At 37.0% G+C, this 27,787-nt stretch overlaps 1 long non-coding RNA gene across 1 annotated transcript; it reads right to left on the bottom strand.

Annotated features, from left to right (window-relative positions):
* Window positions 1-12: 12 nt before the first annotated feature.
* LOC150080479 (uncharacterized) lies at window positions 13-27,255 on the bottom strand. The gene is made up of 3 exons (XR_016547375.1): window positions 27,165-27,255; window positions 13,852-13,897; window positions 13-39 (listed from the first exon to the last, which is right to left on the bottom strand). It is a non-coding gene; the product is annotated as an uncharacterized LOC150080479 (long non-coding RNA).
* Between the last annotated feature and the right edge of the window lie 532 nt (window positions 27,256-27,787).

Here is a 27,787-nt window from a genome sequence, read left to right as displayed (position 1 = left end):
TAGTGGTCCATCATTTATCTCATTCTGTTCCCCATTACCCTATCAACAGTGGAACTAACAGTATATCTCGATGCAACACTTTTCTTTTCTAGATTACATTTTGAAGGAAGGTGCAAGTGCAGTGCAAAACAAAGTTAAATGGGATAATGGTTATAAATTAATAAATTATGCAGCTTAAATATATACAAATGTGATATTATGTACTGTCCACAACGTGCATCAGTGTAGATTTTTAAAACAATTATTTTATTATATTCTTTATTAAATAGCTTCCTTTCTAAGAAAATGTTTTGAATAATTTAACACTCTAATAACAAACAGTTATGTCTAAAAATGTAAAGCATACAAATTTTGATTTTATTTTATTAAAATTAAAATTTATACAGTGTAAAGTTTAATAAATCCTGCTCATTTCCGCCTTGAAAAATCTGTGATTATACACTGTTGACAACATATTAAAACAATGCTCAACAAATCTGACCTGAATATAGGTACCATTTGCAAAACTTAGGTATCAACCAGGATCAGCCAATTAGCAGTTGTACTACTCTATTACAAACACAGTCCTGCAAAACCTGAAAGATACTCAACTTTGTTTTTGGAAAGGGTTTTTTGTTTTTTGTAATTCTGCTTACAGTGTACCAAGATTTTTCTTAATAGATTGCAGTAATTACTGCATGCAATTTTTAAACCATTAATAAAAAACTAAAATATTTTAGAAAATGTATGTTTTTTACATGTTATTTTAAAAACAAAAATATTAATATTAATACTGCTCAAAATAAAAAACCAATGTTATAGTCAGAAATATATAAATATGAAAATAATAGTCACTTTCATTTTCTACTTCAGGAGAACTATTAAGAACATGTGAAATCTGAAATTTGTGCATATCTGCAATGTCTGCAGATATAAGCATTTATTGCCTCTTATTAATTTCCTCTGCATAATGCATCCTGCCCAGACAATAGAAGGGCATACGTATTGAGAGCCTTGTCAATAAATTCAGTCCTGGAGAGACTGTGCAAAGCTCATGGTGTAGAATTTTTCTCAGCATGGTTGTTAACAGGAGAGACTGTTCTTACAGGGATGAGACACACTTAAATAGAAGGGGTGCAAGAATATTCACTGATGCTATCAAGACAGTGCTAGATGGGTCAGAAAACTGATGGCTTTGGGGGGCAGGATAAACAGACTAATACATTAAACAGAGCTGCAAGCAGAGGTGAAAGTGATTCTTGCACTGCTTCTAATAGAACATGCAGCAGCCTGGAAAGCAAGGTGTTGGGGATTTCAAGAACTGCTGTGGGTCATCATGAAAGAAGCAAATAGATGGGCTGTGTTAGGATAACTAAGAGTAAGTGCACAGTAAATAAATTTGTTTACCATGCATAAATAAATTAAACTACAAGTGCATAGTATATAAATTTGATGAATTTGAACTACTGATTAAGTATTCAAATTCATCACATTTATAAACAAAAGTTTGTTATTTGTTTGTTATTTGGTTTTTAGGAGCATTAGCAACTAAGGCCATATTGCTCCGGGATATGCGGTGGTCATTCCCTGACCTTTCCACATCCTCCGTATTTGGTGGTGACGGGCTCAAACCCCGGTCTAATCAAGAAGCGTGTGCTACGCACTGCTGCTCCTTCCCACCTGGCTGCGGAGGTGCCCCTATAAACAAAAGCAGATATTGTGAAGATATCAGAGATGTTGTGTAACTCAAACATAAGAAATGGTTTTTATTTTCTACATAAGAAATGGATAATTTGAATACGAGGAGTTTAATACATACAGAAAGGACAGACAGGGCAGGGAGAGTGGTGTAGTGCTCTCAGTTAAGAAGCATATTAAATCTAAGGCAGAGCATCCAGTTGACATGGATGGCCAGTGCAATGTTGATTCAATCTGGTGTGACACAAGCACTGAAAAAAAAATGTGAGTAGGAGTGTGTTATAGGCCTAATGACAGTGATGAAAGAAATAAAAAAAAAAGAGAGAAAAGAAAGAAAAACAAAGAAATAGAGTGGGCCGGTAAATCAGAATGTCTTATAATGGAGGATTTTAACCTCCCAGATATAGACTGGAACTTGTGGGTTAGTAACTCCTGAGTGTAGTACCACACTACCAACTGTGTGGTACTACACTAAGGGCAGTGGTATGAAGTTCTCTGAGCAGTGCAGAGGGGCTGCCAGGACAGCCCATGGAGTTTTGTCTGTGATATACAGTAACTTTGCTAGCAGAAACAAAGAAGTGATTATCCCTTTGTATAAGGAAATGGTTAGGCTGCATCATGAGTACTGCATGAAGGTCTGGAGGCCTTATATTTCGAAGGATGTAGATCTGCTGGAACAGATGCAGAGAAGGACAATGAGACTGGTAAAAGGAATGAAAGGGCAGCTTTACCAAGATAGGCATCAATGCAGTTCTGCAAATTGTGGAGTCTTGACATTATGAACCTACAAGGTGATCTGATTGGGTTTTAAGGCTTTGAATGGATTGCACAAGTTCAATGTTGATGGCATTCTTCCTCTTGCTCACACTTCATACATGAGGCATAAATTCAAATTGCAGGATGGTTGCACGATAGATGTGAAGATGTTTGCCTTTAGTACCACATCTGGTGTTGTGAAGTGGGCAGTTTGAATAAATTCAAGGAAGAACTAGACAAATTATTGGGTGGTGTGGATAACTGATGTGAAAAAGTTTTTTTTTTTGCTACTTTATAAACTTGCTTCTTTGCATTATATGGCACTAATAATAATGTTTTTTCCCAAACAAACCAAAATAAACAGATAAATAATAATAATTTGCCGTTACAGGGACAGTGCCTAGAAAGCACCCAGGAAAATCGGATAACAGGAGGAAGGAAACAGACCCCCCAACCCCCAACCAGAAGGTACTTGGGAAGAGCTGGGGAAACCTGTATAGTAGCAACATTAGCCATAATGGTTGTGCCCCCTGGATAAATCTAGAAAGGAAGAAAACCAAGAACATACAAGAGATGACAGAATGGGTGATTCAGGAGGAAGAAGTCCCATAACTGGCAAACCCCAGGATAAATAACATCCACAACTACTGGTACAAGAAATTCAACTGCACACAGGCACATAGCAGAGCAGTTCATCCAGATAATAAGGTACTCTGACACAATCCCAGAGTCTCTGACTGAAGGAATCACTTACCTGAAGGCCAAGAACAAAGACACCACAAACCCAGCAAAGTATAGACCAAATCACCTGTTTCCAACAATGTACAAAGATACTGACCAGCTACATAACTAAAAAGATATTATTAAACCATTTGGAGAGCTGGAACATCATGGCCAAACAGCAGAAGGGATGTAGGCAGATGAACAAAGAATGCAAGCAGCAATTGACCATTGATGCTGCAGTTATGGAGCAAGCATGCAAGAAGCACTGCAACCTGTACACGGCCTATATCGACTACCGCAAGGCCTTTGACTCCATGCCCCATAGCTGACTAATATAGACACTGAAGATCTACAAAGTCAACCCGACCCTGAGACACTTCCTACAAGCAACCATGGCAAAATGGAGGACCACCATCAAGGTAGAGAACAATATCCATCAGAAGAAGAATCTTCGAGGGAGATGCCCTGAGTCCACTATGGTTCTCTCTAGCACTAAACCCACTGTCCACCATGCTCAATAACAGCAAGTATTGGTATACCCTAAAAGAAGGGAGGAAGAACCTGTACGCTCTCTCTCACCTGAAGAAGTGAGAGAGAATGCCGCAACTGAGAATCAACTCCAACAGCTACTCCGGATCACCAAAGAGTTCAGCACTGACATCAGGATGCAATTTGCCTTTGTCAGTGCTAAACTCTTTGGTGATCTGGAGTAGCTGTTGGAGTTGATTCTCATGGATTACATATAGTCTGACAAAGCTACCAGCTGAAGATTGGTGAAGATATTGAATCCATGAGAGAGGGAGAAACATACAAATATCTGGAGATAATGCAGGCCCACCAGTTAGAACACAAGGAGATCAAGGCCACCTTACTGAGAAATGACTGAGTGATGCCTGACTGAGAACACCTATGCAATCCCAGTACTAAGGTACTCCTTTAGGATCACAGATTGGACCAAGACTGAGCTGGAGGAGATTATCAGATTGACCAGAATAATGATGACCAAGAGCTGCCAACACCACCAAAGTCGGCTATGAAGAGATTGACCATAGCCCATAAAGAAGGGGCGCCTCCGTAGCCAGGTGGGAAGGAGCAGCAGTGCGTAGCACACGCTTCTTGATTAGACCGGGGTTCGAGCCCGTCACCACCAAATACGGAGGATGCGGAAAGGTCAGGGAATGACCACCGCATATCCCAGAGCAATATGGCCTTAGTTGCTAATGCTCCTAAAAACCAAATAACTAACTAACTAACTAACTAACCATAAAGAAGGGGGGGAGGAAATTAACTGAGCTCATTGAACAAGAGAAGGCAATTAAGAACCTGTGTGATTATTTCCAGGAAAATGCAGTGCCAATCCACCAAGTCATAAGAAAGATAGACAAATGGTATACAACACTCAACCTCAACAAGGAGACTACACTGACACAGACAGAAAGATGGGCAAAGAAGACACTCCATGGCAAGACACTACACAGATAAAATGGCTTCCAATGCTTGGCTCATGAACTAAAGGATTCATGCTTGCCATACAAAACCAGGTAATCAACACTAGGAACAACAGCAAATACTATACATTGTTAAGGGCCTCAGAATAACAGAAGACACATGTCGACGATCCCACCTGGCCCCAGAAACAATCCAGCACATCACTGCTGTTGTTATTGTTATTTGGTTTTTCGGAGCATTAACAACCAGGGCCATATTGCTCTGGGGATATGCGGTGGTCATTCCCTGACCTTTCCGCATCCTCTGTATTTGGTGGTCACGGGCTCGAACCCTGGTCTAATCAAGAAGCGTGTGCTACGCACTGCTGCTCCTGCCCACCTGGCTACGGAGGCGCCCCACATCACTGCAGGATGCAGGGTGATCACCCTGGTGGATTACACTCACAGACACAACCAGATGGCTAGGATAATACATCAAAAGCTTATGCAAAAATACCAGCTGATCAAAGAAAGTTTACTGTATTACAAGTACGAACCTCAGGCCATACTAAAGACTCAGACTATACTGGGATCGTGCCATTATTATAGGCAAGATGATTCCACACACCAAGGTGCCTCCGTAGCCAGGTGGGCAGGAACAGCAGTGTGTAGCACACGCTTCTTGATTAGACCGGGGTTCGAGCCCGTGACCACCAAATACGGAGGATGCGGAAAGGTCAGGGAATGACCACCGCATATCCCCGGAGCAATATGGCTTTAGTTGATAATGCTCCTAAAAACCAAATAACAAACAAATAACTACCTGATCTATGTAGCAGTGTCAGCACCAGCAACCTCCAGAAAACATAAAGGGAAAGATCTGGAAGTATTCAGACCTAAGAGAAGAAGTCAAAAATATGTGGCATATGGAAAAAGTAATGATCATCCTGATCATCATGTCAAACCACCAGTATGGTGCCAAAGAGCCTCCATAAGAACCTAGCAACAATAGGCCTCCCAGAGAACATTTACATGAAACTCCAGAAAGCCGCAATTCTAAACATCTGTAGGTCTGTGCTTGCTAACAGGAGATACTGTTTCTACAGGGATGGGATATACTTAAATAGGAAGGTGCAAGAATATTTGCTGATGCTATTGAGGCAGTATTAGGTAGGTTGGAAAACTGCTATATTGGGGGGGGATTCACAGACTAAAAGATTAATGGTAGCTGCAGGCAGAGCCGAAAATGATTCTTGCACTGCTTCTATTGTAATGAGCAGCAGCCTAGAGGGCAAGTTGCTGGGGACTTTAGAGTTGCTGGCAGTCGTCATGGAACAAGTAAATACATGAGCTGTGTTAAGGTAAATAAGAGTAGAAACAGGTGCATGTATACTTGCATGTACACCAATGCTAGGAGTATAGTTAATAAATTTGATGAGTTTGAAGTGCTGGTCAAGACATCAAAAGGAGATATTGTTGTGATATCAGAGATGTGGTGTCACACAGATATAAGTAGCGCAGAATTGTAATTTGGGGAATAAAACGTGTACAGAAAGGATAGACAGCACAGGAAGGGAGGGGTTATGTTGTTAGTTAAGTAAAACAAAATCTAAGAAAGTGCATCCTGTTGACATTTGTAGATAGTGAAACATTGAGTCTGTTTGGTGTGACACTGGGAAAGGGAAAATGAGAGTAGTAGTATGTTATAGGCCTAATGACTCTGATAAGTACAATGAACAGTTGTGCAGAGAAATAGAATGGGCCAGCAAATCAGAATGTCTTGTAATTGGGGATTTTAACTTTATAGATATTGACTGGAACTTGTGGGTTTGTCACTCGCACACTAGCAAGACTTTTGTGGATTTATTGGAGAAATGTTTTCTACAGCAACATGTTCGAGGGGCAACCAGAGGGAGTAATACCCTTGATCTGATTATCAGCAGTGATTATTCATGCATTAAGAATTTGCAGATAAAGGAACCACTAAGTGACAGTGATCACAGTGTACTGATGGGAGATTTACTTAAAGATGTAACTACCATCTACTATCAAGGGTAAAGGGGGAAGGGTTTTTGTTTTTTAAAGGTGACTACAGTGGTCTCAGACAGTTTTTAAATTCTATACTGTGGGATCAACTGATGATGTTACCAAGGGTGAATTCTAAATGGGAAGACTTCAGGGACTTAATCTTGGAGGCTACTAGGCTTTTCATACCAACTAAGAAATACTGTTCAAGGGTTCAAGCCTAAATGGATGTCGGATGAATTAATGAGGCTCATGACAGAGAAGAAAAATGCATGGGATACATATAAATTAAATGGTGACATGGAAGCCTATGATAGATACAAGCTGGTCTGTAACCAAGTCACAAAGGAGGGTGGGCATGCAAAGGTAGATTACAAAAAATCTTTGGCAAAGAACGCAAAGAAAAATAGCAAAGAGTTCTTTACTTATGTAAATTCTAGAAGGGGATGAATCAGATTGGTCCAATTACCATAGATTGTTCGACTATTGATGATCCTGATCAAGTAGCTGATAAACTGAATGAGTATTTTGCATCTACATTCACATATGAGGAGTTATTCAAGGAGGGGAATGCCAGAAGTTTATTAAACTCTAACAGGGAGCTAAATGATTTTGTAATAAATGAAAACAAAGTGGAGGAGACATTGTTGAAGTTAAACATAAAAAAGGCAACTGGGGCAGATAGAATCTATCCAGTTATAATGAAGGAGGCAGCCAAGGGAAATAAGCAAACCCTTAGCCATAATTATGAGAGCATCTTTAGAGTCAGGGGAGGTCGCCATGGACTGGAGATGTGCAAATGTATCCCCAATTCACAAAGGGGTTCAAAGCGTGACAAAAAATTACAGACCTGTTAGTTTAACTTCTGTTCCAGGGAAAATAATGGAATCAATGGTATAAGAGGTGATACAGTACAAGACTTGTCACTTAGACAAGGCAGCAGTAATAGCTCCGACACATCATGGGTTTGTTAAGCGGAAGTCTTGTCTGACCAATTTGATTAGATACTGCAATGTGGTCACAAACTAGATGCAAAAAATAATTTTGATATCATATACTTGGATTTCAGGAAAGCTTTTGATACTGTTGCACATGGAAGACTACTGTACAAATAGGAGTGGTATGGTATTAAAGGCAAGTTACTGCATTGGATAAAGAGATGGTTGAGTGGGAGATGGCAGAGAGTGGTAATAAATTGACACTGCTCTACATGGACTAATTTATTAGTGGAGTCCCTCAGGGTTCGGTGCTGGGCCCATTGTTGTTATGTGTATTTATCAATGATACCGATGAAGGTATATCAGGCTTAATGTCCAAGTTTGCAGATGATACAAAGGTTGGCGGAGTTGCTATTAACAGTAATGACAGTATGCTACTGCAACAGGAGCTAGATAAGTTGGGCAGATGAGCTGAGAAGTGGCAACTGAAGTTTAACATTGACAAATGCAAAGTACTCCATATGGGTAGCAGTAACCCAAGAGAAACGTACCAACTGTGTAGTACTACACTCAGAGAGGTGGAGAATGAAAAAGAACTGGGGGTAATTGTGCAGTCAGATATGAAGTTCTCTGAGCAGTGCAGATAGGTTGCCAGAGCAGGTCATGGAGTTTTGTTAATGATATATAGGAATTTTGCTAGCAGAGACATGGAGGTTATATACCTGCAACAGGATTTGGAAAGGTTGAGCAGATGGGCTTCGAGGTGGCAAATGAAGTTTAACATTGACAAATGTAAAGTACTACATATGGGAAACAGCAACCCCAGAGCAGCGTATCAACTCTGTGGTACTACACTGACAGTGGTAGAGAATGAAAGGGACCTGGGGGTGGTGGTGCAGGCAGATATGAAGTTCTCTGAGCAGTGCAGACGAGCTGCAAGAGTAGCTCATGGTGTATTGTCAATGATATATAGGAATTTTTCTAGCAGGGATAAGGAGGTGATTATTCCCTTGTATAAGGCAATGGTCAGGCCACACCTAGAGTACTGTATACAGGCCTGGAGGCCTCATTTCAGGAAGGATGTAGAGCTGCTGGAACGAGTACAGAGAAGGGCAACTAGATTGGTGAATGGGACAAAGGGGTTCTCTTACGAAGAAAGGCTTAAGTTTTGCAAATTACAGTGTCTGGAAACTAGGCACCAGCGGGGTGATCTGATAGAGGTGTACAAAGCCTTGAATGGTTTGAGCATGCTCAATGCTGATGGGATTCTTCCTCTAGCTCAGAAAAATCACCTGAGAGGGCATAAATTCAAATTGAGGAAAGACAGATGTAGGATAGATGTGCGGAAATTTGCCTTTAGCCAGCGGGTGGTTGGTGGGTGGAACAGACTTCCATCCCTTGTCGTGGAAGTTGATAGCCTAAATAAGTTTAAGGCTCAGCTGGACAGGTATTTCGAACGAACAGAGGGGTGAAGTGGAAGTGGTTATTTTTATTTATTTATGTTACTTTTTTTTTTTTTTTTTTTTTTTTTTTTTTGGCTGATGCTGCATAAGCTTGCTTTCTTGCATCAAATGCCTCTACTAATGCTAATGCTAATATCCCTTTGTATAAGGCAATGGTCAGGCCACAACTTGAGTACTGTATAAAGGGATTTTGCTGAGTACTGTATACAGGTCTGGAGGCCTCATTTTAGGAAGGATGTAGAGTTGCTAGAACAAGTACAGAGAAGGGCAACAAGATTGGTGAGAGGAACAAAGGGGTATGCTTACGAAGAAAGGCTTAAGTTCTGCAAGTTACAGCATGTGGAGACTAGGTACCTGCAAGTTGATCTGATCGAGGTTTATAAGTTCTTGAATGGGTTGAGCAAGCTCAATGCTGACGGGATACTTCCGCTTGCTCAGATTAAGAACCTGAGGGGGACATAGTTTAAAATTGAGGAAAGACAGCTGTAGAATAGATGTGTGGAAGTTTGCCTTTAGCCAGCAGGTAGTTGATAGCTGGAATAGACTTCCATCTGTTGTTGTGGAAGTTGATAGCTTAAATAAATTTAAGGCTGAACTAGACAAACATTTGGAGTGACTGGATGGGTGAAATGGGAAGGGTTTTTTTTTGGCTTGATGTTGTTGTATAAGCTTGCTTTCTTGCATCATATGCCTCAACTAATGCTAATGATAGTAAGAGAGTTTCTTGACCAACAGTAACAATAATAATAATAGTAACCAGACAACCAACCACCCCATGCTCTTAGTACCAATACCAATCAAGGGGTGGAAAAAATCTCATATGGGAAAAAGATTTTTTATTATAATTATAATAATAATAATAATAAAAACTAGAGGAGGCGCCTCCATAGCCAGGTGGGCAGGAGCGGCAGTGCGTAGCACACGCTTCTTGATTAGACCGGGGTTTTAGCCCGTGACCACCAAATATGGAGGATGCGGAAAGGTCAGGGAATGACCACTGCATATCCCCGGAGCAATATGGCCTTTGTTGCTAATGCTCCTAAAAAAAAACAAAAAAAAACTAGGGGGCTTTGCCCCCTGCTTGCTGCACTCACTTCTTTTGATAAAATAAAATACTTACAGAAGCTTTCAGCACTGTGTGTCTCTTCCTCAACTATGAATACATAAATACGTTATTATATCTATATAATATCGGTGTAGATACACCATAGACAACTCTTAAAGAAAAACTACAATCGTAGTGTGAAAGGCATCATCTGTATCTCATATGGTGTTCATCCTTCACAACGAGTTACCAAGTATTGCACTACTCCGAATAAGTAACGCTTCACTAATAGAGAAGACTATTGTCATTCATTCTCATTGGGCGCCACCATCCAGACAGACCATTTCAAAGCTAGTTGGCTTTTCATTGGTAGGTGCCTTTCACACTATGATTGTAGTTTTTCTTTAAGAGTTGTCTATGGTGTATAATATACCGATATTATACAGATATAGAATCTTAAAATATTATGCCTTGTTGCATTTAGTTTATTTAAATAAATACGTTACATATGGAAATCAAGAATGGTACCACGTGGTCGTGTTAGATAAACATAGTGTGTGACCACACTTAAAGAGAAGCTTTTTTTACCACAGTAAAACAAGCTTCTGTTATGTATTTTTTTATTTGTCATGTATTACACGTAACCCACATCCCTCTTCTCCCATTGACTGAATAAATATCATTAGGAGGAAAATTATTTTAATGTATAGAAAGATAATAAAAGCAAGAAACCATTTTACATCAATAATATGACACAAAAAAAACACATTTTATATACCAATTAAACATAAAAATAAAAGAGGAACTACTTCCCATAGTCACCTCTGCCACACATCAGCTGATACACCAATTTCAAACTATGTATGTGAGCAATACAATTTTTACAAGAGGGAAAGCAAAACTAGCAGGTTAACTAAGAAAATGTTTTCTTTAGAAAATTAGAGGGCATTACTGGTGGGAGACCTTGAGTTTGAAACAGCAATCATTCGACATGTAATCAAAATGTTGGAGTGGGAACTGTGAGGTGCTGCAAGACTACAAAGCACAAGAAGTTACAAAAACAGTTGTGTAGAACCTGTCAGGTTCTTTTACACTATTACTCTGTGAAAAAAAAAAGATATATTACTTCAAAAAAACAACTTGAGTAAAACTAGATCTGTATTTATCAAAGTAGAATAAGTTTCAATCTTGAACCAACAATTAATGTCCAAAAATTTACTTACAAAGCACTAGACAGGTCCCACATAACTTATATTCCATGACTAGCCAGCATATGCATTTTATGTGTAACAGAAAAAAAAAATTACAATAAAACCAATTAAAAACAGAGTACCAGCTATCAAATCGAATCAAATGTAATGCAGAATGAAAATAAAAGTGGAATAACTATTCAGGTAACTGTTTTGTTGAGACATTATCATAAGAAAAGCTGAATGTCACTGGTTGTAGAACTGCTGTTTTTCATCATACATGACAATTCCTTCAAACAATAATATCTGTGCCCTAATAGTGTTGCTGATATATCAGTCTGTAAAGAACATCTTCAGTTAATTGTAATCAGACATATGAAACCAGACAGTGAGTAATCTGAACTACAAGGCACAAATTTCGAATGTTTCATATTTGAAGACAAATATTTTGTACAATACCACAACAAATACTTGGTGCCATAATGAAAATTTATATGCAATTGCAAGACAAAAGGATCTGTCATGCCCAGTTTTAAATTATTATTTGTTTGCATAATATTCTTGCTAAAAATAGTGACTACGCATTTTATTTTCAATAAAAAGAAGTTAATATTCTAGTTTATTTCTAACACTTCTGATCTTCTAATTTTTCATTTAAGTGCAGAAATATCTTCAAGATTTGGGTGCCAGATAATCACAGATTTAAATTCATCAACAGTCAAGTAAGCTAAACCATACTTTTTACTACAGCCTATTTCCAAATAGGATGCATATTTGCTGGTCAGGAATGACCAGCAAACAAGAACCTAGCTTTCCATCCAAATGAAGGCAACTTCTGTCATCCCTTCCCACTCAACATACAGTTTGCAAAGGGCATAGATTTTCCTTTTCATAAGCACCTTCGGTCATACAACTTATAATTAACTTGTTCTCATCTTCAAACTTCAGCTGACAGTAGATAATATGATGAGCAAGCCTGTAATATAGCACCAAGTGTAGATCCTCTTTTTTTTTTTTAAGGATAATATACCAGTTAAAGTTGTGACAGGTCAACGTTTTTTGTATTCCATAAAGCTTGAAGAACCATTTTTCAACTGTTACCAAATCCTTAATTAAAGAAACCTGTGGAAGAAGGGGATCAGAATAAAAAAATAAAAAAAGATTTACTACAGTACATCAATAGTGCCAGGTTAAGACCTCAGGCACATCTGTATTGTAGGCCCTTTGGTGAAGACACTTTTATGGATATATTGATTTCACAGGTAGATAGGTAATCAAAATTATCTTTAACATTTTTTTTTTTTTTTTTTTTTTCAAAATGCAAAACTGTATGCAACAGGCCTTAATAGCCGATCTTATCAAATATGCAGATTGCAATGTTATCTTTTTGTTCTTAGAAATTAAGTGTTTAAAGTGATGATGATATTTTTATAAACCATTAGACATGCATGTTATTACACACACTAATCATTACTGTATGCTGAAGAAATTACTCAAGTAATGACAAGCATATAAATATAATAAAACCTCAATCTACTGAATCTCATATTATCATAAATCTCAATATAAAGAAGAGATCTTTGTTACAGTCTCTATCAAAAGAAAGAAACTAGTCAATTTTTTTTTATATAGATCCTCAGTTTTTGTAGCCTAGACAGTGCCTACTGCACCTTTTTCATAATACAGCCCTGTAAGTCGGTGATCAGGAACCTTCTTTTGATAAAGGGCAAAATTTTGAATTAAATTCAAATTGTAGTAGCTTCAGCTAGTGTATAGTTCATACACTCATGGGCTATGATACATTTACTCTCTTAAAAAATTTTTATTACTATTTTTATATTATTTTCCAGTAACTTAATTTTTTTTTTAAATTTCAAATAATTTTTTAAAAATTTTTGATCTTAAATTAGTAGGTCAAACAACTTGTGGTAAAGGATTACCCACTGATTATAGATTACAGGAGCATTGCCATTACTGATAATTCTCTCTAATGTATAACTTCCCCCTCCAGAAGACAAAAAAAATATATATATATCCATGAGCAGATGTATGGTTGATTTTACATACTATACATTTTATACACCATAAGATATACTATACTGGATAATAAGAACAAATTATATTTTTAGTAACAGCAGTCTCATCATCCAAAAAAAATTTCTTGACTACCACACTTTCAATGCACAATGGTGCAAAGCAAATGAAATCAAAGCCAAAAGTCTACAAAAAATCAACACTACAGAGTGCACTGCAACATATAAACGTGAAATCAAAGGAGATTCTGCAGCTATACTTTTCCAATTAAAAAAATATGCAGATCAAAAGTGGCAGCATACCTGAGTAACACTAAAACTCACACTGATATAATTCTAACAAATATTTTAATTTTTTTTTTTTTTTTTTGGTGTGAAAATTGCACAAGGTGTGCTTGCTAGAGGATTAAAGTTCAGATATGTGAAGAGAAAGGTATTAATTATGTAATTGGTTTCCATATGAGAATAATAACATTATACAGTGTTTATAATATGGGAATCGGATCCAATTTGACTTATTAATTAAAAAAAAACATTCATTAAAATTCAAATTAATTAGGAAAATAATCATTACCTCTTCCGGATCATGATCTGGAATATCAGGTTCGTGGTCCCCATTTCTAAATAAAATATTAAATAACTGGATTGAGGACTGGGCCAAATACAGTAATAAGAGCTTTGAAAGGGATTTTTATAAATTCTAATTAAATGCATCCTGTTAACATTTAAGAAATCCTTCACCAGGTATGTAAATTAGGTAATAATATTAATGTAATCTCTCACAAAATTGTTAAGTTGACTTTGTGCAAACAGCTGTGATCCAGAGTTGTAAATTTCTTTGACAATAATTTATATTATCCTCTATCACAAATGTCAGATTCAGTATTTGATGGCATATATTCAAGAACAACTGGTGCAAGAGATACCAGTTGTTCTGGTCAGGGGAAGTACTGGCCTTACAGCTGAAGTAATGGTGTTGGGTACACAATGCTCTGCTTGTTCTTCACATTATAACCTGCTACATTTATGAGAAAAAACATAGCAGTTAATAATATGATCCAAAGGCTCACTCCACATCATGGAAATGGCAAATATCATGCTTTCTTTTTACCTCATTTCCACAATCTAAAGTCGGAAGACTTTATGAGATCCAACTGTTATCTTTGTCACCTAATTTAATACCAAAATATGCAGCAGATACATTTTTCACACTAATGTCATATCCTGCCTTTATTTCATTGCAACAGTTACTAAAAATGTAACATCTGGACTGTTCGCAAAATTACAAGTTGTCATTATCAAAGTCACAGAATATGAAAATCATGTTAGAAGCAGATACTAGTTAGCACGACTGCACTAGAGAACAATAAAATGAGGAATTAACAATTAAATGAACAACCACTTCACATTTTTACACACACACACACACACACACCTGATTTGCATGTTTCGATATGTCTATATTATCAGTCACGAAGGAAGCAATATGCATATTATGTATACATGGAATGTGTATCTAAGAAAACAATTCCTACTGTTTGTAAAAAAGCTGTATGGGACAGGTAAAAGTAATTCAGATTTTAGAATTAGCACAAAATTTCACTCTGAAGCAACATGAATTTTGAAAACATCAAAATATATTCAGACCAGCATTATTAGTCCATTTACAAAAAATAACCTTATGAGTGGCCCTTACACTTGATGTGAGATGCATATTGAACTTCTATTATATAATAAATATAACTAATGTTGAATATTTGTTTAAATTTTATATGAGATATTCAATGCAATTTTTAATCTGATTTTAAAGTTAAGAGCTGAATTATATCATGCATGTAAGATACTGGTGAACTGCATGGGAGGTGGAAAATCCATAAGCCCCTGACATTCTTATATCAAACCAACGAAGGGTACAGATGAAAGTGAGGAATGCACCATTCTAACTTTTTCAGAAGTCTTACTCTGTTTAAAACATACCTTAAATGAAATTTGGCAGATTTCTGTAAGCTGTTTCCTGACATTATATTGCTATTTGTGTTCCCTATAATCATATTCTTGGAAATTTACTGTAACCTTTCCTAGACTAAGTTGGAAGAAAAAAAAAAAAAAAAAAAACCTTCTTTGGGACCGGCCCAAAGGAGTGCAAGCTGCTTTGTTTTCTTGCATAATTTTGACAGTACTAATAAAGTTTTCTTAGGTGACCTAACAAAGGATCATGAATCCAGCACTTCAAATTGATTTTGCACTGGGCCCACCAAAAGAGTTTATTACACTACTGGTTAAGTTATATATGTTATTTATATAAGAGGTTATCATACATAAAAGTGCATCCATCATAACATTTTCAAAATGTTATTTATATAATAAAAGCTGCAATATCTGGCACTTAATAATCCATAAAGTTTTGTTAACCAGATTGATTAAGGCATCCATTAAATTTTAATATTCCTTCAACCCACACAAGTAACATCAATTCTGAGAATTCAAAATGCCCATACATTTCTCTGAGTGGCAGTCAGATAGCTGGCACTATCAGTTGCTTCCTTCATTCACCTACTGGTTTGTAATAGTATCTAGAATACAGTGCAGTATATGGAATACTTCATTGTTTCATTATCATTTTTTTTTTTTTTTTTTTTTTTTTTTTATTGTGGAAAGAGTGTGTAAAAATCAGAAAAGAATAGTGTTAATGATAAAGGAGAAAATAGAATTATGGAACAAACTTGAGCACAGCAAAGACCATGAAAAGTTAATGAAAGAGTACAGCATGGGAGCCAATGATCTATGACATATTACACCAGAAAGACAAACTGCTGAAATCCTATTCTGCCATTGAGCCAACAAAGGCTGTTACTGCATACCATGTTTTAAAGAAACCTATGTTTGGGCAACTTGACATAATTTGTTTGATTTTTTCTTAAATTAATAGAATTTTTTTCTGTGATTAATAGAATTAAAAAATAAATTTAATTCTATTAATTCTGTTACAATATTTAAAATGTCCGTTATTCTTCTTATCAGTTAATTCTTCTTATCTTCTTATGTTTAAGTAATTTGACTTCTTTATATCCTAATCCTCCTCTTATGTTCCATGTTACAATATTTAAACTGTCCATTATTCTTCTTAATTTCTTATCAGTTAATTACTAAGATTATACCTCTATAGAACAATTCATAAACTCTACAGTTTTCTATGTTCTCCAACCTTAGCCGTTTAGCTTAATTATAACCAGAGCTGGCCCATCCATTAGACAAACCTAGGTATTGTTGCATTGGAACTCATTGTGTGAAATAGTTGGTTACTGGAAAACACCAGTTTTCACAAGCATTTAAAAACATTTGGCATTTAACTGCGGAGAATACAGGGCAATCAGATTCCTGAAATGAACAAGGATATTTTTAAGCATTAGTTTTCCCACACTTTCATTACCTTGGTAAAAGAAAATTTCCTCAAAACTGGCATGCATGAAGGGATCAAGTGCAGAGAATTTTTTTTTGTTACTTGATAATTGTAATGCACACCCTAATGAACTTGAATTACAATTGGGAATATTTTTGTTGTTTACTTCCTTCATATGAGGCGCCTCTGTAGCCAGGTGGGAAGGAGCAGCAGTGCGTAGCACACGCTTCTTGATTAGACCGGGGTTCGAGCCCGTCACCACCAAATATGGAGGCGGCGGAAAGGTCAGGGAATGACCACCGCATATCCCGGAGCAATATGGCCTTAGTTGCTAATGCTCCTAAAAACCAAATAACTAACTAACCTTCATATGTGGCAGCCCTTATGTAACCTATGGACCAAGAAAAGTTATACAAAATATGAAGTGCACTTACTGAGGAGAATTCCTTCACCAACTTATTAATAAGGAAGGAACAATTAAAGAATTTCAAGGCACTTACACTATCAAAGATGCAGTTTTTAATTTTGCTTGTGCATGGATTTCAGTCAGAGAAAAAAAATGGCACCAAAACTGGAGGAAATTGTGGCCCATTGTAACATTTTCCAAGGGTTCTTTGGACAAAGAAAACTTTGCAAGACTTAATTTGCAACAAAGACACAGTTTGGGAAAAAGTTTCAATGTTAAAGAACTCTCCCCTCAACCCTAAATGTGAAGTGAATCAGGTAGGTGTGGATGAGAGGATTGGTGCAGATAAAAGGACTGAAGTGTCATATATTTTAACTGAAAACAACCTAATTTATGAATCAGACCCTGAAAATAAAAACCTTCAGAATGAATTTTCAGATGAAGAAATTATTACAGATATAATATATTGAGCTTAAAATCTATCAATGTGTATTGTACACTTATGAAATTTTCCAAAGGCCAGCCACATTATTCAGCCCAAGAAAAAGGCAAAATATAGATGAATAGGGACATTTTATGTTGTTTATCTTCCTTCAAATGTGACAGCCCTTGCACAATCTATGGACCAAGAGTCATACAAAATATGAAGTTCTCTTACTGATAAGATTTCCTTCACAAGCTTGTGAATTAGGAAGACATGATTAAAGAATTTCAAGGCACTTACACTACCAAAGATACAGTTTTCAATTTTGCACCATGTTATGTAAGTAATAACGCATACATACACCAATGAGCCAAAACATTATGACCACCTACCTAATGTGATGTTGGTCCTCCACGTGCAGCCAAAACAGCTCGTACCTGGCAAAGCATGGATGCTACAAGATTTCTAAATGTGTCTTGTGGTATCTGGTATCAACACGTAACCAGCAGATCCTTTTAACTCTTGTAAGGTCCGTGGTTGAGATGCCGCAGATCGGAATTGCTGTTTCAACACAAAGCACAGATGCTCGATGGGATTGATGTCTGGGAAATTTGGAGGCCAGAACAATACCTGGAAGTCTTCCTCATGTTCCATGAACCAGTCTTGAAAAATCCGGGCGGTGTGGCATGCCGCATTATCCTGCTGAAAGACCGAACCGCCAGAGGGGAAGACCGTTGCCATGAAAGGATGTACCTGGCCAGCAACGATGTTTAGTTAGGTGGTAGACATCACATCAGAGTGTCCGGCACGTGGATAACTGGACCCAGGATATCCCAGCAGAACATCACCCAAAGCATGACACTGGCTTGTTTTCATCCCACAGTGCATCCAGGCGCCATCACTTCCCCAGGTAAATGATGCACACGTACTTGGCCATCCACACTGTGCAACAGGAAATGTGATTCATCTGGTCCAATGACCTTCTTCCAATCGCTCAAGGTCCAGTTTTGATGCTCGTGTGCCCATTGTAGGTGCTGTCACTGGTGAACCGTGGTTAGCATGGGCACTCAGAGTGGCCTGCAGCTACGCAGCCCCATTTTCAGCAGGGTTCGATGTACTGTGTGTTGTGACACATTGCTCCTGTCACCAGCATTCCAATTACCGACGAGTTGCACCACAGTTGCCCTTCTGTTGCGATGTACCGAGAGAGCGTTCACTCACCTCGAGCATTGATGAACCATGGTCGTCCAACACCTTGCCGCAATTCGTGAGATCCCCCTCCTTGGACTCCTTTCAGTAGGTAATAACCACAGCTGACTGTGAGCATCCCACAAGCGTGCCATTTCGGATATGCTCTGATTCAGTCATCTGGCCATTACAATTTGGCCTTTGTCAAGCTCGTTTAAGTCTGCTGCCTTTCCCATCTGAAGAACAAGAGTAACACTGTTTAACGGAGCTTAGTATCAGGTGTTTTTTATACAGTGTAGGTACTAGCCACGGCTGACTGTGAGCATCCCACAAGTGTGCCGTTTCGGATATGCTCTGACTCAATCATCTGGCCATTACAATTTGGCCTTTGTCAAACTCTCTTAAGTCTGCTGCCTTTCCCATCTGAAAAAGAAGATTAACACTGTTTAACGGAGCTTAGTATCAGGTGTTTTTTATACAGTGTCCCAACACGCACACGTGCAGTAGTTCACCTGTAGTTACTTCGATTTGCATAACAGCTCGCTGGTAATAATGTTTTGGCTCATTAGTGTATATATATGTTATGTAAGTAGTAATGAAAAAGGGAATAGAAAGTGCAGTGTGGAAAACATGGCAGGATATCAAGTGAAAAATTAAATGATTAAGTCTGTCTGTGAGGTTGCCATATACAGCAAGATACACATCAGGTGTAATATTCTAATATCCAAAAAATGATATCTGGCAATCCTTAGTCCTGTAGATGCCAGATATTGCAACTTTCTGTAACATGTAATGGCTTTAGATTACTAGAACTGGGCCAAAATGTTGTTTTGGTTAGTAAGTTTACTTTTTAAAAGTCTTCTTCTTCCTTCATGGATTAAGTGATCCGCCTGTTCCGATCTCAAAGAGATCTGCCCATCTTTTCTTCGGTCTTCCTCTGTCTCTTTTTCCTTTTGCTCTATATGTATAAGCTAATTTAGGGAATTATCTTCCATTCTTTCTACATGTTCTTTCCATCTTTGTCTATATTCTATAATTTTTTCATTAATTGAGTAAATCTTTAATTCTTTCTAATATTTACATTTGGTATTTTATCAAATTTTGTACATCCTTTAATATATCTTAAAAATTTCATTTCTGCAGCTTCTATTCTATTAATGTCTCTTTGTTTCGGTATCCATGTTCCAGAACCATAAAGAAGTGTTGGTATTGCCATTACTTTGTAAAATTTCAATTGTTTCTTTCCTTGTTTTCTTAGCCAGAGTTTTTTTTTTGTTCCACATATATTTTGAAATTTCACCAATTTCTGGTTCATATCTTCTTCGACATCTACGACGTAATCCTCTTGATCTGATTATCACTAGTGATTCTTCATGCATTAAGAATCTGCAGATAAAGGAACCACTGGGCAACAGTGATCACAATGTATTGATGTGGGAATTATTTAAAGATGTAACTACCATCAAGGGTAAAGGGAAGGGCTTTTGCTTTCGTAAAGGTGACTACAGAGGTCTCAGACAGTTTTCAAATTCTGGACAGTGGGTTCAACTGATGATGTTACCAACAGTGAATTCTAAATAGGAAGCCTTCAGGGACTTAATTTTGGAGGCTACTAGGCTTTTCATTCCAATTAAGAACTACTGTTCAAGGTTTAGGCCTAAATGGACGTCAGATGAATTAATGAGGCTAATGGCAGAGAAAAAGAATGTAGTAGTAGTAGTGGCATGTGATGCAAGAAAGCAAGTGTATGAGCTTATGCAGCATCAGCCAAAAAAAAAAATAAAAAAATAAAAAAAAATATATATATCACACCATTCCCTCCAAATGCCTGTCCAGTTCCTCCTTAAATTTATTCAACCTATCAACTTCCACAACAACAGATGGAAGTTTTGTTCCAGCAATTAACCACCCGCTGGCTAAAGGCAAATTTCCGCACATCTATTCTACATCTGTCCTTTCTTAATTTGAATTTATGCCCCCTTAGGTTTGTAATCTGAACAAGTGGAAGGATCCCATCAGAATTCAGCATGCTGAACCCATTCAAGGCCTTATACACCTCAATCAGATCACCGCGCAGGTGCCTAGTCTCCAGCCACTGCAATTTGCAGAACTTAAGCCTCTTTTGATAAGAGGATCCCTTCATTCCCCTCACCAATCTTGTTGCCCTTCCCTGTACACGCTCAAAAGTAAATCTACATCCTTCCTAAAATGAGGCCTCCAGACCTGTACGCAGTACTCAAGGCGTGGCCTGACCATTGCCTTATACAGAGGGATAATCGCCTCCCTTTTCCCTGCTAGCAAAATTCCTATATATCATTGACAAAACCCCATGACTTGCCCTGGCAGCCTGTCTGCATTGCTCAGAAAACTTCATATCTGCCTGCACAATTACTCCCAGGTCGTTTTCATTTTCTACCACCTTAAGTGTAGTACCACACAGTTGGTACGTTTCTCTGGGGTTACTTCTACCCATATGCAGTACTTTGCATTTGTCAAGGTTAAACTTCAGTTGCCACTTCTTAGCCCATCTGCCCAAATTATCTAGATCCTGTTGCAGTATCACACTGCCATTACTGTCATTAACAACCCTGCCAACCTTTGTATCATCTGGAAACTTCGACATTAAGCCTGATATACCTTCATCAATATCATTGATAAATATACAAAACAACAGTGGACCTAACACCGAACCCTGTGGGACCCCACTAATAACATTAGTCCAAGAAGAGCAGCACCCATTGATTACCACCCTCTGTCTTCTCCCACTTAACCATCCTTTTATCCATTGTAGCAACTTACCCTTAATACCATTCTGCTCCAATTTGTACAATAGTCTTCCATGCGCAACAGTGTCAAAAGCTTTCCTGAAATCCAAATATATGATATCAAAATTATTTTTTGCATCCAGTTCCTTTGTAACCACATCATAATATCCTATCAAATTTGTCAGACAAGACTTTCCCTTAACAAACCCATGCTGTGTCTGAATTATTGCTGCAGTCTTGTCTAGATGATCCTGCAATGCATCTTTAACCAGTGACTCCATTATTTTACCAGGAACAGAAGTTAAACTAACTGGTCTGTAATTACTCGTGTCACCCTTCGATCCCCCTTTGTGAATTGGGGATACATTTGCACTTCTCCAGTCCGTGGTAACCTCCCCTGAGTCCAAGGACGCTCTCATAATTATGGCTAAGGGTTTGCTTAGTTGCTTTGCCGCCTCCTTTAATATAACTGGATAGATCCCATCCACCACAGGTGCTTTTCTTACGTTTAACTTCAACAATTTCTCTTCCACTTTGCTCTCAGTTATTACAAAATCATTAAGTATCCTGCTACAATTTGATAACCTTCTGTCATTTTCAAACCTTAATAATTCCTCACGTGTGAATGTAGATGCAAAATACTCATTGTTTGTTTGCTATCTGAGCAGGATCATCAACAGTCGAACCATCAATGTCAAGTGGACCAATCTGATTCATCCCCTTCCTTTTAGAGTTTATATAAGTAAAGAAATCCTTGCTGTTTTTCTTAGCATCTTTTGCCAAGGATTTCTCGTAATCTGCCTTCGCCTGCCGAACCTCCTTTGTGACCTGATTACAGACTAACTTATATCTGCCATAGGCTATAATCTGCCATAAAGTATCAGGTGATACATAAGCCTATGGCAGGTATAAACTAGTCTGTAATCAAGTCACAAAAGAGGTTAGGCAGGCGAAGGCAGATTATGAGAAATCTTTGGCAAATGATGCAAAGAAAAACAGCAAGGAGTTCTTTATTTATGTAAACTCTAGAAGGAAAGGGATGAACAAGATTGGTGAGGGGAACAAAGGGGTGTTCTTACCAAGAAAGGCTTAAGTTCTGCAAAGTGCAAGGAATGGAGAGTAGGCACATGCAAGGTGATCGGATACATCTTTGAGTAAATCCCACATAAGTACACTGTGATCACTGCCACATAGTGGTTCATTTATCTACAGATTCTTAATGCTGGTTGTTGTTGGGTTTTTTTTGGCGCAAAAGCAACTTTGGCCATATTGCGCCTATCTATTACTGTTTATGTGACAGATTCTTAATGCATGAACAATAACTGCTCATAATCAGATAGAGTATTACTTCTTGTTACCTCTCAAATATGCTCCTGTAGAAAACAATCATCCAATAAATCCACAAAGTCTTAGTAGTGTACGAGTGACCAACCCAGAAGTTCCAGTCTATATCTGTGAAGTTAAAATCCCCCATTATAAGAAAATATGATTTACCAGCCCACTCTATTTCTCTGTACAGTTGTTCATGTACTCATCAGAATCATTAGGCCTATAAGGCACTCCTCTCAATTTTGCTTTCCCAGTGCTTATGTCACACCAAACTGACTCAACATTGCACTGTCTACCAATGTCAACAGGATGCACTTCCTTAGATTTTATGTGTTCCTTAACTAACAGGATAACCACTCCTCCCTTCTTATCCTGTCTATCCTTTCTGTACACATTGTACTCCCCAAATTCCAATTCTGCATTCCTTACGTCTGAGTGACACCATGTTTCTGATATCCTAACAATATCTGCCTTTGATGTCTTAACAAGCACTTCAAATTCATTACTATACTTCTAGTACTGGTGTACAGGCAGCTGTTCTTATTCTTAGTTACCCAAACACAGCTCATGTGTTTACTTGTTGCACGATGACTCCCAGCAGTCCTTGAAATCCCCAGTAATTTCTCAGATCTCCTATTTTAATGTCATTAGTGCCAACGCATACAACAATATCATCTTTTGTGCTCTTGAAAGATGATATATGCTCTACATTATCATCAACTTTTGGCAGACTACCCTGACAGACCAACCTGGCAGACTACCCTGGTCCTATTCCACATATCCTTTTTGCAGAATATATTTCCTGTTTCCCCTGGCAAGAGAGTCATCGATAACAACTGGCTCCTGTGGAACCTGTGCATTCTGCCTTGGTGGTTGCCACTGTATTGCCTGATGTTCAAATTCAAGCTCTGGAATTTATGTGGTTGGCTGAGAGCTTAATGGGCTCTTCAATTTAATTCCTTTAAGGGCATCCACCCTGTTCTTCAAGCTCTCATAACAATGCTGGGTTGGTGCCTCATATCCTTACACTCTTTACATTGAGCACATACAAATACATCTCCTTGGCAATACCATGTCAATTATTGCAAGAACTATTTATATGTGGCTGCAAAGATACATAAGGCAATGATTTTAGTATCCAAGATGAAAACTACATTTCCTCCCCCCCCCCTTTTTTTTTCCAAAGCAAAAAAGAGGAGAAAATACTTTTTCTGAGAAAAAGCCTTAATGACATTTTAACAGTTCACAGCCAAATATTCTGTCCAAGGCAGTAGTTTCATTGTCTCATGTTACAAGGTGATTCTTAACTTGTAAGGTCAACCCCTTTTGTGGGTTGACCTCAGAGGACAAATCTAAGAAAATTTTGAATTGACAAGTGTAATTCTACTTCATGAAAGCAGGATACATGTATGGCTGTCAAGGTATTTATTATGGTGATGGTTTATTCATATTTTTGATTTAGATATGGAAAGTATTATGGTAGGTGCTCAAGTAGGATTACCAACTTCTCAAATTGGAGGAGAGATTGCTAACTTCCCAAACTTTCAAGGAGAATAGCTTTTACGTGAATATTTATTGAAGTTTTCCAAAATTTATATTAATTATATATAAGTTTTAATTATATTTTCTAAAATATACCAAAATGAAGTTACTCAGATTTACAAAATACACGAGAAACACTGTTTTGGTATCTCTAAACTCAGTAGTCCTTGTAGGGTGGAAGTAATGTGAAAAACTTTAATGTGCTCCATCGGCATACAAAATGTTCTGCAGTTACCTTTTGAAATGTTCCATTATTCCAGCCAGAAAGCTTGTTAGAACAGCAAGATTATTCTCCCAAAATGCAGAAATGGGCTACAAAAACAACTCAGTCTTTACGACTATCGTCAAAAGATTGCTGTACTTTAGTTTTATATGGAAATAGCTACACAGCGATTTGAACACTTCTATGTTGATTATTTTACTAATTAAAGTTGAGAAAAATCGTTTTAAATATTTTGCAAAATGAGCATGTGCAAAAGGGTGGTGGTTCACTGATGCTCTTACAATGCCAGAATACTTTACATACCCATAGAAAATCTCAAAGCACATCAGCAGCTGACTGGAGAAACATCAAATGACAAATTATGAGATAGGCCCAGGCCGCTAAAGGCTATTTCAAAAACTCAGAGATCACTATACATTTTGCATATTAAAAGATAAATTACTGCAAAAATGTATTACCTTCACAATTTTTTCAGCCAAATTTTGGGAAATGCAGTGTTGTCAAAACTGTACAATTTACATTTAATAATATAAACATTGCATGAAATCATTAAAAGGTTTGAAACTTATACTATAAAAGTAATACAAAATAATACATAATGAACATGTGACTCACAATGGTTTAAAATTTAGAAATTATTATACGAAATACTAATATTAGAGAATTCCAGAAGTATCTTTATTTTTAAAAATTCAACAACTACAAATACAATGACTACACATTTGCAGCTTGTACCAACATGATGCTCAATTTTTTTTGTTATTTACTGTTATGTTAACATTTTTATATTCATTTATTTTTATCATATAAAACCCTGCAACAAACTAGATCAGCACTAACATCCAATATTTGTTTGGAAGCTGGTGTTGATCTGGTGTTGTGGTCTAGGTCAATATTTGTTGAAAACAGCAGCCAGATCGAAGAATCACAATTTTTCCTTTATTTCTATTGACTATAATAATGCAATTTCATATGATTGTGGTGACTTAACAAGTTAAAACACCCAAAAATTCTGCCATATCAACAACATAGTCAACTTCTGGAAGCTTAAGCAGTATAATCAAATCAAGGGACACATTTCAAAGAAAAATTGCTGATTTCAACTATCAACAAGGGCCACAGAACAGGACCAGATCAGCACTGACATCCAAGTCCCCCTCCTCTGCTCTGTCAATGGGGAAGAGGGAGAATAAGTCACCTATAATAGCACAGTGCTCTTCTCATACTGAGAACACCTGTAGCTAACTTTTTAAAACCACTGGACATGTACAGGCAACTTAGCATAGTGGTTGAGCACAAGAGTGGAGTGTCATAGCAGAGGAATTTAAGAGGACAATGGCTCAAGTCAGTATGCCTGCTAAATATGATTAATGATTGCATTCAATGTCAAAACGAATTAACTGTAAACTCCTCTGACCTAGTGGTCAAGTCAGAGTACAGCTAACAGCAAACTGTCTGCATTCAGGTAAATTATGAAGCTTACTCAATATGCCATATGATATCATAATAATCAGATTCTATAAAAGCCATGAGGTTGTCAAATTAATATACGGACATTTTCCAATTTTATTCTATTTTGATGAAACCTAAAAGTTTGTCTAAAGTTAAATAAAGAGCTCTTTTTTCACTAATACAGTGAAAACAGAGAATGTTGTACAGAGTGTTCTATCAGTTAGAATTCTTGCACAAATGCAGAACTTTTAACTGATACATCATTAAGTAGAGTTATGTTAGGTGATCAAGGAAATAATATCAACTCCACAAGGGACATGTGTGATCAGGAAAATGACACTGAATACTTCATGCATATCAAGGTTCAGATATATTAATAAACTGTCTGCTGGAAGATAGTAGTGAGATACAGAATGTAAAGCAGTTCATCTTTGGATGCAGTCATGGTAATTGCCATACAATAAACCTACATCACACATTTACCTTGTGAGAAAATAAGAGGTCTCATTTATGCGCAAGGAGTGGGTTCTCCAACCAGTGAATGTGAACACCACATGGTTCACTTTGTACAACACGAAAAATTTTGCTTTACCCATGAAAATAACTTTTAGCAAAATCACCTCATAACTGATCCACTCATTATGACAGTTGTGAACTGATTGCACTGTTCAACAGTCATGCTTTATATACATATGGACATCAGCTTTTATGGATGACTTAATTTTATAAGGGAAAAACAGTTTAAATGTTTTTGAGGTGATTTCTAACCCTCATAGTTAAAGTAACCAATTTTATATATATATATTTTTTTGAAACATACCATATTTTAAAAATGTTTAATATAATTTACCTCACAAAGGTCATGCCTGTGTAAACAGTCAGTTAATATAAATGGCAGGATGGTAGTGATCTTATATTGAGTGGAAGTCTGTGGGGAGGGGGAAAATTGTGTCATCTGTAGCTTATTATACATAAACTGAATGCAAATCCTGTCACATTAATTTAAAGAAAGGTTCACAACACAGTTTAAAAATATAGTTTTCATAGTCAAGGTTGAAAGTCTGATGAAAGTCTATGTTATCTGAAACTCCAGTTAGCCTGATTCATAGTATTAAAATTTAATTTATTTAAATAAAAATTCACTCAATTTGAATATACCTGGTATCACTCTCTTCTTTGTTAGCTGTTTCATCATTTCCATCTACTTGATCTTTATCATCATTCCTTGATTTTGTTTTGTTTTTTGCAGTAGCAGATGCATTCATTTTAAGCTGAAAATGCAGAGAACAATGGCATAATATATGGTATTAAACATAGAAAAAAAAAAGCAAATTATAACATTTTTGTTTAATTGATCAACCATCCTGTGCTTTTTTTTTTTTTTTTTATTTATTTTTGTTTTTTGAGGCACACCTGCATTTGGCAGTATGCATAAATATTTTAATAACTAAAGCCATTCATTTAAAAAAAAAAAAAATCAAACTACAAAAGACACAGTTAATAACCCATTATAAAGGCATATTAATATGCCTTTATAATGGATATTAATATGCCTTTGTAAAGGCATATTATTATATCTAAAAATAATCTTTATTCCACTTTGCCTCCTAATTCAGCACAGGATTCTTTGACATTTATTTTTAACACAGTGCCAACAACCTGAAAGAGAATAGCTGGCATTCTATTAGTTGACAAATTTTATTAGTTGCATTATTATTATTTAAAATTATTTTAACTAATTAGTTAAAATTAAGAATGTCAACCAATAAAAATTTTATTTT

The sequence above is a fragment of the Mastigoproctus giganteus genome, chromosome 9 (assembly GCF_048544385.1).
Source record: "Mastigoproctus giganteus isolate SK-2022 chromosome 9, ASM4854438v1, whole genome shotgun sequence".
NCBI lineage: Eukaryota > Metazoa > Arthropoda > Arachnida > Uropygi > Thelyphonidae > Mastigoproctus > Mastigoproctus giganteus.
The sequence above is the reverse complement of the archived record's forward strand: the minus strand, read 5'-3'. Positions and strand labels throughout refer to the sequence as shown.